The following is a 15,173-nucleotide window of genomic DNA, read 5'->3' as shown; positions in this document are numbered from 1 at the left end:
AGATTGTAAACAGTGACAGTCCAAGAGCAGGTCAAAAGAGCCCTTTTATCAGAAGTGTTTGTTAACAACTCACATGTTGTGATACGACCACACTTCTTATTGTCTCGGCTATAACTAAAAAAAAAAAAAATCAGCATTCTCCTCCTTACACTGCGCACAGTTTTCCAAAAATCTATTCACTGGTAAAATCAATTATAATCTTCTTCTACAGAGTATTGTGCTGGACTCTTGTGTTCAACAATGAGCAATACTTGAAAAAAAAAAAAGAAATCAATCAGTAGCTGAAGTGTATCACTCTACCATCACTGCATTCTGTATATATATATTTTTAGGAATAAGTGGTGAAAAATATGGTCAAGGTTGCCAAAAGCAGCCAAAAATTTTTGTTTTCACGATTTTTGATGGCTGATAGTTGAACTTTGGAGTGGGATATTTCTAACGTAACAGCATTAGTAGGTGATCGACTGATTGCCTAAAATTGAGACCTGGGACCAAAGTTTTCACCTTAATACATAGTCTCGTTTATATGCCTTGGTTTTTCAAGATCCGAGCATATTTTTGCCTTGATTGATTTGCTTTGATTTGAACTTGGGTTATAAGTGCACTTCAGGCCCTGCGGGGATGCGATGAAGTGAAGAAAAAAATCTGCAATAAAAGGTTTTTTGGCATCAAAAGTGTGTGAGGGACTACTTGTTGAACTCCTTTGCAGAATGTATTAGTGGACTGATCTTATTAATACCCCTGCACTGAAAGCTTCTTTAATGGCGTTTGGTAATTCTAGTTTTCAAGAATTCTATTGCTTGTAGAAAAGGTTCTGATCTGTCTTGCTAATTTGTTTGCTTAGCAGAGCAGACAAAATGTGCTGCACATCATGCGGCAGCCAATTCAATTGCTGGATTAGTGTATGAGGAACGTCGGACTGTTCTGATTTAGGTGTGTGTGGGTTGGATGGTGGATGGCAGTGTGGGTGGGGTATGATTGGTGTTGTGTGGGTGATGTGGCGGTGGCAGGGGGCTGTCTAAAATAAAACAATGACGCCTGAAAGAGGAATAAGGTAGCACTGACTGAACGGGAAGTGTGAACATTTCTCTCTTTCTGTTTATGTGGCGCGACGCTAACAGAGGGATTGCGTTGGAATTAGGCGAGGATTACGCATCTATTTTAGCATCTTTTGTCCATTCAAATGTGTTGTATGCAAAAAATGAAGCAGGACCAAGTGTGGCGCCGCATACTTGGTTAAAAGATGGAAATATAAGAAAATAGTCAGGAAAACAGCATCCTCAGAGATAATCCAGACAAATGTATTCATGATTTTTTTTGATGTCACTGTTTATTAAAAAAAGCTTACATTTTTCAGTGTGGCTACAACAATGTTAGATCCGCTCAGAGCACCTGTTTTGCATCCTTCAAACCCCTTTGAGGGGCTGGTTTCCATAGAAACAAGGACAGGGAGTGTGAAATTGGAGGTATCCTTCTGTTTTGAACGACACCAAATGAAAAAAACCTGCGGTGGTCACACAAATAACTTGAAATGGAGTTACAATACAATGTAGATGAACTGATGAAAATCTTGCATTACTATTTCTAAATTGCAACAAAATTGCTTGAAAAACAAACTCTGTTCCGAAATAATGACACCCTCACTTTAATATATCTTTTGATGCAATCACTGCAATCAAACAATTTCTCGTTTGTCCATTTCTTCAGGATCGTCACATGGTTTGCTCTTGTCCGTGCTTGGCTATTTGTAACTTTTGTGATTTGGGTGTTATCCTTTTCAAAGAGTCACAAATGACGAGGATGAAACTTTCTGACACCTGGTAGCACGTTTTGCTCCAGAATGCCTTGAAATTGTGGACTCCCTTGTACCATGCGCACATCAAGAGACACAGCGCCAGATGTGGCCCAAACTTAACTGAGCCTCTTCCGTGTTTTTCACGCGCAGTGTTCTGTGGATGCACAACATGGGTAAAATTACTTGGTACCCTTCCATTCAAGAAAGAAATTCATAAATTGTTTGTAAACAACCCTCGTGCTTTTGGGAGAATGGACTTTGGACAGAGCAGACAAAACTGGAGTAAGTCACATCAGTTAGCTATAAACATGAAAGAAGACGACAGTACATTTATTGTGAAATACGGAGGAGTCTGTGTTATGTTCTTTGGGTGGTTTGCTGGACTTGGCCTGGTTGGTCTTGAATCTGTGATTTTCGAGGCATTCTATAGCAATGTGTCAGTGTCAGAAAGCTTGGCATCAGCTACATTATCAACGACATTGTGAACCAAAACAGAATGGCTGGGACAAAATATCCAATAACTGTGTTTTGATGACCTCGGAATGAAATGGTACGGTAGTGGTTCTTTCTTTCTTTCTTTAACCGGAAGCTACCAACAGCCACACACACACACACACACACACCACACACACACACACACACCACACACACACACACACCACACACACACACACACATCTGTATCTGTGTATGACTTTATTTTCATGAATGTCACAAACCCCCGGTGCGGGGCTGGACCCAAATGCAGGACTCCGAGATGCATTTGCATGATGTTAGGCATAGTTTTATTCAAAGCTGAAGTCCTTCTACGGTGTAAGCAGTCCGAGAAGGCAGAGGTACAGAAACGCTAGGCTAGGCAGGATCCAAAAGACATGCAGCAAAGTCTGATGACTAGGAGACAAACTAGGAAACATGAACTAGGACTTGACTATGACTATGAAATATAAACTAAGACAGGACTAATCTGTGGTGGCACAGAACGCTGTGACGAGGATAATTCTACGCTACACTATTCCCAGTGGTGGAGATTCCTACTGTCAGTGAATACAACTCACTAACTCAGGGAAACGACCTGGCAAATGCCAGTGACAAACCTCCAACTTAAATGCCCATTTCGTTACAGTCCCAATGTGAAACAGGTGTCACCGCGCAGAGCAGTGGCAAGGCCCTCTTGGCAGTGGCCAAGACTTGCTCATGACAATGAGACAAACTTTTTCCTAACTTTTGTGACTTGGGCCTCTTCCCATTGCTTGACCACATCCTCACTTTTCACTTCCACCTACTTCACGTCCCTTAGAATGTCATTTTTCACCTGCTCTGTCCGCCTCCCACTCATGATAACATCTGCCGGCCCGTTGAGGCATCAGTCCGACTGCCATGGATCAAAGTGCACAAAGCTCTGAGATGCAAGTTGCAATCGTTGTCATTTGTCTAGCTGTCAGAGTGAGCTCTCCCACCGTATCCTCCCACTTTTCTCCTTTCCTCTACTGCCCTTGTTGACAAACACAACAGTCAGAAGACGAGTCAAATGCTGATGTTGAACAAAACGCTGCGCTGCTCACCGCAAACAACCATTCATTCACACTCTTATTCACAATGGCCAATTTGCTCTTCAATAACCTAACGTTATGATTTTGGTTCGGTCTGCATGCCACTGCCTTTTTTGCTTTGTGTCCCCAATCTTTTGGGTGTGTGTGGATGTATGGAGTCTCCGGCGCACAACCTAAGCCATTTTTTGAAACGCAGGAGCATGGTCATCAAGTTGCTGTGTTCAACATAAAATAGCTTTTCAATAGTAAAGCAAGCGACATAACAAACGTCGCCCCGGGCATTTCTACTCTTTAAATGCATCACTCCTGTTTAACAACACATATCTATCCACCCTACACAGTGTATAAAGGTGGAAAGTGTACAGCTGGAGACTGTATGTACAGTATATCTCGTGAATCCCCATGCCCCCAAATTCATATCTTCTGGATTCATCACAGAAATGTTTTACAATGCGGTGTTTACTGTGCTACCCCAAAAGGAATCTGTCAACATCCAAGATGACATTTAAAGACACACATTCAGGTTCTCCCCGAAACTTACACAACAATCACCAGGTTAGCACTCACGGGCTCTCTCTCCAACACACACATAAAGTGAAGAAAATAAGTATTTGAACACACTGCTATATTACAAGTTCTCCCAATTAGCAATCATGGAGGGGTCTGAAATTTTCATCGTAGGTGCACGTCCACTGTGAGAGAGAAAACCGAAAAAGAAAAAATCCAGAAATCAGAATGTAGGATTTTTTGATGTGATACAGCTGCAAATAAGTATTTGAACACCTGAGAAAACCAATGTTAATATTTGGTACAGTAGCCTTTGTTTGCAATTACAGAGGTCAAACGTTTCCTGTAGTTGTTCACCAGGTTTGTACACAATGCAGGAGGGATTTTGGCCCACTCCTCCACACAGATCTTCTCTAGATCAGACAGGTTTCTGGGCTGTCACTGAGAAACATGGAGATTCAGATTCCCACCAAAGATTTTCTATTGGGTTTAGGTCTGGAGACTGGTTAGGCCATGCCAGAACCGTGATATGCTTCTTATGGAGCCACTCCTTGGTTTTCCTGGCAGTGTGCTTCAGGTCATTGTCATGTTGAAAGACCCAGCCACGACCCATCTTCAATGCTCTGACTGAGGGAAAGAGGTTGTTCCCCAAAATCTCGATACATGGCTGCGGTCATTCTCTCCTTAATATAGTGCAGTCGTCTTGCCCCATGTGCAGAAAAACACCCCCAAAGCATCATGCTTCCCATGCTTCACAGTAGGGATGATGTTCTTGGGATGAAACTCATCATTCGTCTTCCTCCAAACACGGTTAGTGGAATTATGATATTCCACTAACCATTTATCCATTCATGTGACCACAAAACTTTCTCCCATATTGCTATCACTTAAACTGCTATCATATGTATTCATCCCACCCTCTTTGTATTGTATTACCATAGATCTTGCCATATAGCACGGTGTTCAAATACTTATTTTCTTCACTGTATACAGTATGCAGTATACAGTATATGGCGCGTCTGCTAACCACATGCACACCGTGCCACCATAATTAAATCAGCTATGCTACATTTACACAATGTTCCTGGCACCCCTATTTGCCTGAAAAGTGGTCACCCGAAGAATCTGAACTTTTTTTCCCTCTCTCCGTATTTAAATACTGCTAAGTTTACTACAGGCCAGTTGGTGATGGGCTCACTGTCACTCTCTTTCACACACATATTTAACATCAAGCGCTATATATAGAGATTCCACGGCGGGCGTTGGAGTCAAATTAAACACATGGCTTCACTTTACAAGAGATGTAGGCGGTGAGTGTCAGATGTTGAGGGAATACATATGCTTCCTGTCCTACTGCCTCCAATTGCCTCCAACTTTCGATTGAGTACTGAAGGGTTTAGATGAGTAGGCCCTGTTCTACTTTGTTTCTTGCCTGTACCGTGATTGCCACTGCAAAACCTTTTGACAGTTTCAAAATCTTGATTTTGGCGTTTGTCATTTTTGCCCCCCCGTGTTATCTGGTGACAATCCCATTTTGTCCACGGTGACAAAATTGTGAAGTTTACTATACTTAGAGACTTGGAAGAAAATGTATGGATGCCCACTATTAAATTTGATCTACACTATATAAGCAATATTACATAAATGTATTATAGATTTATTTAGAATGGCTGTAACTTGGTAAAATAATATAACTTACTAAAAACATTGCAGACTATAGCTTTTGAAAGTTTGACAATGAATGTATTGCTAATAATAATAATTTAATGAAATATATTCAGGACTTGAGAAAATTTGTCTCTTAATCAGATAATGTCGTAATGAGCTGCACTGTGTGAATATGTGCTTAATTGCAATTTGGATGTCATCATGAGAGACATGACAAGGACTCTTGACAGAAAAGCGATGAAATTGTCAGGTTAATCCAAAACCAGCTGTGAAACTTTTCTGACAGACCTCATATACATTGATATAAAAGGGGAGTGGTCATAGGATTCGCTTTATTAGGTGCAGTGGGAAGGAGCTCATTTGGACTTGGTCAGTGTTTGGCACTCAGGTGGACAAGCCCACCACTTGGCGGTGAGATGGCAGTCAGACAGTGTAACGATTCGCTAAATGGCAGTGGCAAATGGGCTCAATGGATTGGAAATTTGCGAAATTTCAGAGGAGAAACATGGTGAAGGCCAAACAGAGCAGAACATTTGGGCCAGACACGATTGAGCAAGCTTGACACGTGCGAGATGCGACATTGCAGTGATTGCATCAAGGGGTTGTGTATGCATGCAAAGGATTGGGAGAATCCAAGCAACAACAAGTAAATGATTGGTCAGGGGCATTTGTTGGAATCGTGAAATCATTTTCAACCACAGGAACTTCACTCTGGAATAGGGAAATTTGAGTCTACTATTATATGCTTGGGGTGCAAAAATTATTGTCTATATTTACTTCTGCAGTAACTTATATTAGCCGACCCTAAGAAGACCCTGCCAGAGGGTTAGTACTTTCCAGTGGTCCAGCCATGTGGCAAATCAACAAATGGTGCCATTATTTTGTGCAAATTAAACCTCCTCTACTCCCCCCCCCCCCCCCCCAAAAAAAAAGACCTTGCAGGGAACTCTTTGTGGAAACACAATCCAGTATGGTTAATGACTATTTGTGAAGGTGTCACTCATTTAATCAACTTGGACGAGCTGCTCAACACACTTAAGCCAAATCTGTAAACACATTGTGAACACATTTGCTGAATACTGATTGGCAAGGAGCTTGACAGCAACAGTTTTCAACTTGCAGTGGATAAGAGTGCAAATTAAAGGTTAAGTGTCATCCCTATAAACATTCTAAAATTGATATTGAAATGAAAAATTACATATAAGATTATTCACTTCATTGTGTACACGAAAAAATAAATATGAGCAGAGAGCGCGTCATCCATGCACAAAGTTTCGAAAGTCTCATTCGACATCCAAGTGGTCACCATATTGGCTGCATCTCATGCCTGTGACGTCACCCCGGACATTCGTCATTGAAAACACGCTGTGGCCCCTACTGTAGGACACGCCCCTTCAGACACGGAAACTCGAAGAAGAGAACATCTCACATCCGAGTGAAGTGACCGGGGCAATATTACCCTATTGTTTCGAGCTATAATTAGATGACATGTGATCACGGCCAAACCATCTCCCTGCTCTATCCACCTCAGCGCGGCGGTTATAAATGCCCACTTCCGCGGCGGACATGAGCCACCAAGGTGACGAGCCACCCCGGCTGACAAGGCCGGCGGCAATCCACAAGGCCTGCGGAGGCCGTCCTTCTGCGGCTGCTGCACGGAAGCCTTCCAATGCGCACATCGACACATTTAGCCACCCAGATTTATGGATTACGCCCCCCCCCCAACTATTGTTTTTTTTCAGTAGCTGTATACACACCTACCTGTCATTTGGAACCCACGAAGCTCTCATCTTTTGCACCCATGAATGGTAAATCCATCCTCCCAAGTGTTCGAGCAATTTTCATCAATACAACGAGCCGGCATTTTGGCTAACATGAAGGAACAAGGAGTTACCTTCCAGCAGGTACAACTAGTATAAACAGATGAGCCGGCCTGAGTGTGCTGGTGCTGTAACGTCACTTCCTGCTTCTTCTCAAAAACAAATCCCTCAGGGTTTTCATGGCGGGAGTGACAAAAACCCATGTACGTCAAAATCATGTTTTGTGGTGAAAAAACACACGAGTCCATGTCGGCTGCCGTTTTTTTCATTAATAACATACTTAAAATCATGCATTTCATGACAGTGGCACTTTAAATTCACTGTCATATGGTGTGTGTGTGTTTGTCTGCATGCAGTCATCGAAAAAAAAAAAAGTTAACGTACTATCCTTGCTGCTGTAATTCTAAACTTAGCGCTACTTGAGAGTCTTGTGTTATAAAATGGCTTCCAACAAGAAAAAAAAAAAGTTGTACAAGAACTTTCTTTGTCCAGCTTTTGAATTATTGAAAAGGAAAACTGGGTTTGGCGGCACTTTTTTTTTTTTTTTTTTTTTTTTTTGGGTTATGGTGGTGCTGGAGGAAGATTAGGAGAAAGAGACGATCCTTATTTATTTTTCCACTGTTGGCATTGCCACAAGCTAGGTAGCAGAGCCTGGAGCCTTGCATCCAAATGAAGGTAGTGGATATTAAAATGAGCTAGCCTCCACCAAACACAGCTGCTCTTTCAAATGAACACTTCTCCATTGCTGTCTTCCTCATGCTTATCATGAGGGAGGAAGAAGGAAAAATTGCACCTAGAATGGAAGATGTTAATGGTCAATATACAGATTGTTCACATAGGCTACCTGTGGACCAGTGCTAATAGCAGTATTATGGTCAAGTGTAGGTTGGCTGTGTCGCCCCTGACTGCGCAGAGCAATGCTGGTACAAATAACAGATATTAAAGCGACCATATGTAGCACTTTTACAGAATCAAAGTCATTTGGATTGTGCATTGGATTGTGATAACAATAATCGGATCCCTGTCATCGCTCTGACTGTTCCAGGTGACCTGTTTGATGCAGTTTGTGCACTGCACGACTGTCCCTGGCTTTCCGCTTCAGATTACTACAGGAGCCATCTGCGAAAACCATGCTGTATTGAAGGCATCGGTTGGAACGGAGTACACCCCCCCTCCCAAAAAAAAAGAAGCAGTGCAAGAAATCTAGCAAGTGTTGGCTACGATAAGATGGTGGGTAAATTATGTTTGAGGAGACAGAGGGCAGCATGGAAAGCGTTACAGAACGTGTTGAGAGCGTGTGGAGTATAGAACTGCAGAATTCGGACTAGAGCACAACAACGTAGAAAGTGAGCATTCGTATGTGTGTGTCGTATTTTCCTCGTTTGTTGCAGTATATCCACAAATGTTACAATGAAGCCTTGATGATGAATTACTAAGGATGGAAGAGGATCAAATCTCCCAAACAGGTGCGAAAACGTGTTATGGTATGATTAAATCATGGTTAAACATTTTGAACATAAGAGTATGTTTGGTGTGGACACTTTAACCAATTGCCGTGCCGCCAAATAAATATATAAATAAATGCAAGGGAAAACGCCACTAGAACATCTGACATAGATTTGACATAAATCAAACACCCTTTAAAGGTCAAATGTCATGAAATTGATGATTTTTAGTATGTTAATAATGAAAAAACAACAGCCAGTATGGACCCATCTGTTTTGTCACCACAAAACATGATTTTAACATTTATGGCTTTTTGTAACTCCTGCCATGAAAATCCTCGAGCGATTTGTTTTGGAGAAGAAGCAGGAAGTGACATACAGGGCAGTAGCGCACTCGAGTGGTCTCGCCTGTTTATACTAGTTTTACCTGTTGGAAGGTAGCTCGTTCTTCCTTTGCGTTAGCAAAAAATGCCAGGTTGTTGTATTGCTGGATATTGCTCAAACACTCGGAGGATGGATTCACTCTTCATACTTTTCCAAAAGGTTTGGTTCGTCTTAAAAAAAGGATTGCACATCTGCAAAGGACGAGAGCTTCGTGGGTTCCAAATGACAGGTAGGTGAGTACAGCTACTAAAAAAAAAAAAAAAAAACAATAGTTGGGTGGGGGGGTAATCTGTAAATCAGGGGTGCTAAATCTGTTGATGTGCGCATCAGAATGCTTCCGTGCAGCAGCCGCTGAAGGATGCCGGGCCGCAGTGGCTCATCTCCGCAGGGGAAGTGGATCAGATGGGGAGGCGGTTTGGCCGCGGCGTCATCGTCGCTTGTGGGTGGCATTTTTTATATCACCGCCACGCGGAGGTGGATCGGGTGGGGAGGTGGTTTGGCCGAGATCCGCATATCATTTTGATATGGCTCAAAACAATAGGGTAATATTGCCCCAGTCACTTCACTCGGTTGTGAGATGTTCTCTTCTTCGAAAAGACCTTCCGTGTCAGGAGGCGCATAATAGTCTCCCACAGTAGGGGCCACAGTGTGTTTTCAATGGCGAATGTCCGGGGTGACATCACTGGCAGGAGACCCAACCAATATGGCGACCACTTGGATGTTGAATGATACTTCCACAACTTTGCGCATGGATGACGCGCTTTCCGCTCATATTTATTTTTTAACATAAACATTGACGTGAATAATATTATATGTATTTTTCATTTCAATATCTATTTTAGAATGTTTGTAGGATGACACTTAACCTTTAAATTGTAATCCGTGTGCGGTGTCGTTTAAAGGGCTCCTGTCATGAAATGGATCATTTTTAGTATGTTATTAATGAAAAAACATCAGCCAAATGGGCCCATGCGTTTTTTTTTTTTTTACCATAAAACATTATTTTGACATATACAGCTTTTTGTAACTCCCGCCATGAAAATCCTCTCGAGGGATAGTTTTCGAGAAGAAGCAGGAGGTGACGTAAAGGACAGCGGACTCATTTGTTTCCATTAGTTTTTACCTCCGGGAAGGTAGCTCGTTGTTCCTTCGTGTTAGCCAAAATGCCGGCTCATTGCATTGCTGGACATTGCTTGAACACTCGGGAGAATGGATAAGTCTACAAGAGACCTGGTTCGTTGTGAAAAATGGATTGCACAGGTGCAGAGGACGAGAGCTTCGTGGGTTCCAAATAACAGGTAGGCAGTAAGGCCCCCCGGCTCGACGGTGTTCAAGTACTGCGGTGGATTTGAACATCCCCCAAAAAGCAACGCGGCTCGGCTCCATAATAATGCCACCACTGCGCCAAAAATCAGCCACACCGGCTGAGGCGCCGCGTTTGGCGGTCACTCCTTCTCCGAAGGCTGCGCGTTGGGCTTTGCGGACGAGGGCGGCTCTGAAGAACCCAGCCGAGAATACCTCACTGAGCCGCGTGCGTGCAGTAAAGCGCCCCAGCTCGACTCTGTTGTGCATCGCGTACTGCGGTGTGTATGAACAACCCCCTAAAGCAGTACGGCTCCGCTCCGTCATAAGCCACACCGGCCGGCTGCGATGGCCGCGGAAGTTGATCGGACGGGGATGAGGTTTGGCCGTGATCGCATATCATCTGAATATGGCTCGAAACAATAGTGTAATATTGCCCCGAGGGGTTGAAACAATAGTGTAATATTGTCCCGGTAACTTCACTCGGTTGTGTGGTGTTCTCCTTTTCGAAAAGTCCCCGTGTCAGAAGGGCAGGTTTTTGTCTCCCATAGTTAGGGTGCACCGCGTGTTTTCATTGGCGAATGTCCGGGTGACGTCACGGAAGGAGGATGCACCCAATAGGGCGACCACTTGGATATCGTAGAATGACACTTCTGCAACCTTGCATAAGGATAACGCGCTTGATGAAAGGTTACAGGCCACGTTAATGCTGGAAACCATTTGGAATGATTTTCTCCTTTTCTTTATCGTGTTGTTTTACCAAGGGTGCATGGACTTTTTATAGAAACTGTACATTGTGCTTTAAACTAATACTGAACCGTATCCATAATTCCATTCCTACCTGTGGATAAAAGACAAAACAGTCATTAAAATGCATGAGAGCTTTCATCACAAAAATTTGGTTTACGGGTATGAAGCAACGTCTAGTCGGCATCCATTGATCCGTACCATACAGTATAGTTAGGGTACATATTGTGTAATAATACTTAACAAACTGTATAATTCTCCTATGTGCAGTAGCCAAGGCTGAAAAAGTAAAGTGTGGAGAGTTTCTGTTGCCAACATGCAAAAGTGCAGTTAAATAATGCAGTCTCTCAAATGTCCACTCGCTTCTTTGGTTGCTACTTGTGTGAGGCTCAGTTGCACATGTATCTTTTTTTGGTCGTCTAGTTGAGTTGCATTCAGCCTAGTCGTACAGGCATAATATGTATGAAGTTATTGCTACCACTTAAACTGCTATGTATTCCTCCCAGCCTCTTTGTATTTGTATTACCGTAATTTGTTTCTCTTTTTTTCTTTGTGCTTTTTGGAAATTTTCGTTGTGGCTGCGACTACATTTTTCCATGTTCTCGTTTTCTCGCTGTACTCTGATCCTAAGAAGTCAATGCGCATTCTGTAAAGGACAAAAGTTTTACTTGTGCACTGTTTCAGTCAGTTGCCTCGTGGAAAAAGTAGGAGACATTGATGGATATGAATACAAATGCAATGAGGGGAGCAGCAGTGCACGAAGACTAATGACAAATACTGGAGTAGTTTGATTAAAAAGATGATATTTCAAACGAGGAGAATCAAAAATTATTGTTAGAACTTGACCAAGGCAACACTCGCTGTTGCTGATCTGGAGCACAATATGGGGACCCATCACGGAGGACTTTGATTAGTTTTCTGTCCCCTTTGAGCAGCTCCATTTTGAAAGTGATTGCAACAGAGATACCATAGAGAAATATTCTGTAGTATAGCTCTGTTAACGACTGAGATTAGGGTTGGTGCTAATGTTCGAGTGATGTTGCAGTGTTCCTGACCTTTATCCTTCACTGGCCCATTTCGGCTCCATTCAGCACTTCCCCTTCCCTAATTACCCACTTGTAGCTATCGTAATTGGCTTAGTACCCCGGTTTTAATCAGCGAGAGTACCGTGATTAAGAGCGTTGCTACAAAGTTGATACACAGTGGCGGCAAGAGGAAGCACTCACTCCATCATCAATTCGTCTGTTTAGTAAATGACACCAAAGTACTAGTGAGCACTCAATGGCCCGCATGAAAGTTCAGTTTTATGAAGGAATGTGTAGAAGACCGTTAGCTGTGCCTCTGATTTATTCATCGGGGACTGAAGCTGTACAATAAATATGGAAATAATTTCTGGCCTTTCCAGACCACAGCTCAGGGGATCGCCAGACCAGAATATGAATTTGGATCCAGAGGGTGTTGATGTCTTGTTTGAAAGTGAGATCGTGATAGCTTGTTCGAGGTTTCTCTCCCTTGCAGAAATGATCACTGGTAACAGATGGCTAGAATTAATTCTTTGCTTCATTCCATTACACATGCATGCACAAAATTTGGGTTATTCATTTAGGCTTACATTCATTTACTCCAGCTTTCCCTTCCCTTGCAATATACGAAAGTGTTGAGTAGATATATTAGTCAAAAATTTTTCCCATTGTTGTTATACCGGGATTTCAATTTGTGCAAATCTTCGTCATATATTGACAATTCAATTCTCCTCTCCAGCCTTCCAAAGATGTAATGAATTGGATTTACTCTTGCTTCAGCTTATACATGTTCAGCAGTTCATACCAGTTCAGACGAATACTTGCTTTTGAGACTCAGCCTTATGCCTGGCATACCTCAGGGTTAGCTACCGGGGCCATTGTTGAATTTGGTCATGGATGTGTTATCTCCTGGGAGTCCACTGTCAGACTGACTGTTACAACACAGAATCTAAAAAACCTCTTCCACTTCATGGAATTGTAACACAGTAGTCCATTTTTGGGGCAAACTGTCACCAACATAGCATATTTTACCCTTTCAGGTAGTTTTTGGAAGGAGCATTTCAATGGTCTAAGTGTTCAAAAGTCCCGTAAAGTAACCACTTACAAGACGCATAATGGGAGCGTAACATAGTGATTTATTTTTTGTGCATTCTAAGAATGTTTCTTCCCAATCCCCCCGGCAAGCTTTGCCACATTCTGATTTGTTCGACCCTTGTGGATATTGCACTGTAATTTGTAATGATCACCAGATTTTCCGAGAGCAGAATTATGCATGAATGCCTGTATACCACCATTTTCCACATGATTTGTGAAGGGGTCGGCATGTAATAAAGGAGAAACCATTGAATTTGGTCTGTAATCTTGATTTGATGTCTACTGATGACCATTACAAAATTGTCCAAGGACATTGTGATACCTTTATGCAAAACCTGTCTTTGTTAGAGGAGTACCTCTTTGTTTTAAGGGTTTTCTTTCTTTTCTTGCTTCTCATGTGTTAGGAAATACTTCTGATGACATCTCCAGCGTGCAATTAATGAATCTTGAAGACCACACTGAGGAAAAACATTAAACTGGGCTTGAGATGTTTTGAAAAAGGAATGTTTTCGAAAGACAGCAGATAATTTGTGGGTACAGTGTTACCTTAACTTAGAAATGCCCCAACTTCAGAGATAGGAAATGTGTCAAATTATTACGTAACCTTGTGAGCAAATTGTACTTGTGAGAGACTTTTATTGAAACATACATTTTGCTTTGTTTTTTCCACCGAAGAAACGCCATTTTTAACTTTGTTATCCTGCACTATTCCACTTTCATTCCATTTGATTACACTTGCTACTTTTATATGTGTCTAATATTGCTTGTGTGAGCTTTGTTTTGGTTTGTCAGCGACATACAAGCACAGCACTTGCAATCAATCAACATCATGTTCGCCTGACGTAGTATGAAAAAGCACATCGATGTCATGCGCTTACCTACCTGTTTTTATGACCGCTGTTTTATAATCGCTGCCCATTGACCCGAAGTGAAATTAATTAAATCGGAATTTACCTTGGTTGATGATAACTTATAAAACTTGGATTTATTCTTGTTTTGGTTAACATGGTGTTGTTGGCTAATCCATTTTACACGTTCTCATTTTATATTTTTATGGATTTGACACTGTAGTACTGATTAAAAAAATAATAAGAAAACATTTGTTGCTCAATAGTCGCAGTACAGTAAACTTTTGTCTCACATATTTTCCACATTACTCTTATTCAAGCAGTTACTTGGAGGACTATTTTTTATTTTTACCTGAGTCATATTCTAAAGCAACAGTAGTCGTTCTTGAGTACAATCGCTACTCTATCCGCTTTTATGCAAATTACGGATTTTCCGAGTTATGACCATTATAGCCAAAGGTGCCTAGTAACCCGTTACATTTACTCTGTTACATTTCTTCAAGCAACATTTGTCACAAGCTGTACTTGTCAGAGTACTTTAAATGCACTGCACTTTTTACTTGTACTTGAGTATTTATGTGAGAATGATCGACACGCCGTTCCAATAATCACAGTGGCAATGCGTTATTCGGCCAGAAGCTAACGGCAGAGACCTGAGCGCGTAACATATGAGCAAACATATTTGATTGAAAGTTTTTTTCCCCCCAAGATTTCAAATCTCATTTTACATAGATGGTCATTTTTCAAATCTGGCAGGCTTTTTCAAAACATTCTTCTTTGAGGTCTGTCAAATGCAGATTTTTAAAAAACTTTTTTGGGCCTCTTTGGTTACATTTTCAAGTAAATGTATCATTATATGTTTTATTTCTTTTACCTTTGTGGATTTCTGTCTAAACCTGTTTTCAAATGAAGCAATTTGTAGTGTAAACATCATCCAACTTCCAACAGTGAGTTCTGCCCATGCTCCATCCAGTGTTATTTCCCCCATTA

Source organism: Syngnathoides biaculeatus, chromosome 22, assembly GCF_019802595.1.
Source record: "Syngnathoides biaculeatus isolate LvHL_M chromosome 22, ASM1980259v1, whole genome shotgun sequence".
Classification (NCBI taxonomy): Eukaryota; Metazoa; Chordata; class Actinopteri; order Syngnathiformes; family Syngnathidae; genus Syngnathoides; species Syngnathoides biaculeatus.
The sequence above is the reverse complement of the archived record's forward strand: the minus strand, read 5'-3'. Positions refer to the sequence as shown.